The sequence below is a fragment of the Vigna angularis genome, chromosome 11 (assembly GCF_016808095.1).
Source record: "Vigna angularis cultivar LongXiaoDou No.4 chromosome 11, ASM1680809v1, whole genome shotgun sequence".
NCBI classification, from domain to species: Eukaryota; Viridiplantae; Streptophyta; class Magnoliopsida; order Fabales; family Fabaceae; genus Vigna; species Vigna angularis.
Genome location: NC_068980.1, coordinates 25916614 through 25919251, shown reverse-complemented (window position 1 = coordinate 25919251; position 2638 = coordinate 25916614). Strand labels below are relative to the sequence as shown.

The 2638-nt window shown below is 34.7% G+C and overlaps 1 long non-coding RNA gene across 1 annotated transcript; it reads right to left on the bottom strand.

The window, feature by feature from the left end:
• Window positions 1–238: 238 nt before the first annotated feature.
• Window positions 239–2341, bottom strand: LOC108333832 (uncharacterized). Its single transcript, XR_001832613.2, has 2 exons — window positions 2199–2341; window positions 239–409 (listed from the first exon to the last, which is right to left on the bottom strand). It is a non-coding gene; the product is annotated as an uncharacterized LOC108333832 (long non-coding RNA).
• Window positions 2342–2638: the final 297 nt, after the last annotated feature.

The following is a 2638-nucleotide window of genomic DNA, read 5'->3' as shown; positions in this document are numbered from 1 at the left end:
CAGTAAAGAATGGAAAACTTTTTTTAAAAAATGTTTAAGTATTCATTTGGTTATTATTTTTATGGAAAAAAGTCAAGTTGATTTTTCTAGTTTTTGTTTTCATTTAATTTTTATTTTTTGTAAAGTGATTCAATTTCGTTTTTTCCATTAATATTATATGACATCCCAAATATATAATAACCACAATCATATAACATAGGCGTCAATATTCAAATAAAGAGAACAACTAGAGCATGACTTGCGTTTAAGTATGGGATTACCGTCATCCATAAATGAAGACAGAATTTAAACTTAAACAGTTTAGCGTATTCAAAATGACATGAGTTCTAAGAGGGGTAATCCTATGTAGACTACACAGCAGCATCAGCATCCTCCAGTACTTGCTCCAAAAGTATCTCTTCAACAACATCTGCTCTCATCCAAGTGGATGATCATCGCAAAGGAAAAATATACACAAGCAACACACAACACAGAAGCAAGGGTGAGCTAGATAAACAAGCAATATACATATATCACAATCAATGAATATCATCAAGTTTAGTTACATGTATAACAAAATCATCCAAAGCATGCCTTTCAAACCATACAATAAGTACTCAACGCGACTCATCCGGATTTGTATAATTGTCGAACTATTGGTCGTCTTTGCACTTGCATAGTTTAGCTGGCCCTCCCCAACACTATGCAAGGTAAATCCTCATACCAGTCTATGTCTAAACTCTAAGACTATAGACGAGGACCTCCCTCTACTCTCACCACTCACACCGTTCTTCTCTATTTGAGCATGAACAGTGCTTAGAGTGTAGGGATAGACTTACCATTTCAAAGCTCCATACATTTATACAAGACAACAACACAACCTCTACAACCACTTCCAATCATCTCACCCTGAGATTTCCAAATCATACTCAATTACATCATTCTAATTCACAGTCATGTTCTTTCAAGTCACACAATCCAAATATATAAACATACATGACACTCTGCCAAGCAAACAACATTAATCAATCTAATACACATTACCAGACAATAACAGTCCTAGGAGAACCACTAAACAACACAAAACCCTGTAAAATCATACTTAGACAAGGAAAATAACTTTGAAATCATCACCAACAGTTTTGAAAAGGCCCAAAACCCCTAAGACGACCTAGAGAACGTCCAAAAATGATATCTGGAGCCCCGAAAACCACCCAAAACTGTCATGGATGATTTTTCGACGATAATAATCGATTATCATATGTGATAATCGATTATTTGGGAGAGCTTTGAAGAGGATAAAACTCTCTGACTAGAATAATCGATTATCAAGTGAGATAATCGATTATTCTTATTAGTTTTTGACAGCAACGTGATTTTTCTGGTTTTGGTGCATCTTAGACATATCCAAATGAACAATTTGAAATCTGTAACACTAATATTGATATAAAACATGTTTATAGATGAAAGTAAAGTATTGCATTGGTCATTTGGATAGGAATTAGATGTACTAAACCAACTCTATTTCTACTTCAAAACATCAAACTCAATAACTAGAGGACCCCAAACCCAATTCTAACACTTTGTACCTATTATGACCAATTTGGTGACTCAAACAAGTCACAATCCACTTGCTAAGACTGCCCTAATAGCCCAATTATACCCAGAACCCCTAACTCTCAAATTAACTACCTCACTTCCTCCAAAAGGACCTAAAACACTACCGAATCACCGAGTTTTCTACCTAGCTAAAGTTACAACAGATTTCACACTCCAAATCACTTCTAACATGATCCAATACAGTAATTAAGTTCATCAAACTCACTATAAAGCAATCAATCACAGTTCCATCAATTACGTCATTCAATTCAAACCATCCTATATACTTCAAATCCAAAGTACCATACAAAATCGCACGACAGTCCAAAATTCAACATGCATTCATTTACAAAGAATATTCAAGAAATAAATTCAAAGAAAAATAATTAGCTCCCCTTTACCTAGGGTTCTCACAGTACAACTCACAACAACAACTTCACAGAACCTCTCACGGTAAAACGCACAATACCTTACATATCCACCAAATTGGTGATAGAAAACAGCTCGTAGAGCTAGAATGAACAGAGGAAATGGAAAGGAATATTTCTAGCTACATGCAACCAACAGAGATGCATGCCCTAGGTTCCAAAATCACGAAGGAGAAAGGGGAAACGACTTACCCGCTGAAGAACGAAAATCTAATCGGATGGATGGGAAGCTCTCAACTCCGGGAACGTAGGAACACCACTTATTTGACAATGCAACGGTTGAAATTTGTGAAAGGGTAGAGAGAAGACAGATGAAGAAGAAAGGGAAACTGAGTCTAGAGAGAGATGGGAAAGGTGGCTAATGAACTAGGAAAAAGAAAAATAAGTTTATACTATAAAAGTCTGATTTCTTTAATTTTTATTTTCAGGTCCTTACATTCTCAAAGTGTTAAAATTAGTTTCACATATAAATTTGTGATTTTTTATTTTATTTTATTTAAAAAAAATTGATTTTTTTTCATGTATCTTTTCAAAGTTGTGTAATGTGACACTGCTAGTGTGACGTGGCAATAGTAGTGTTAAATGCTACTCTTTAAGTGTCTAAACGATAGTAGATCATCTAATAACTAAGA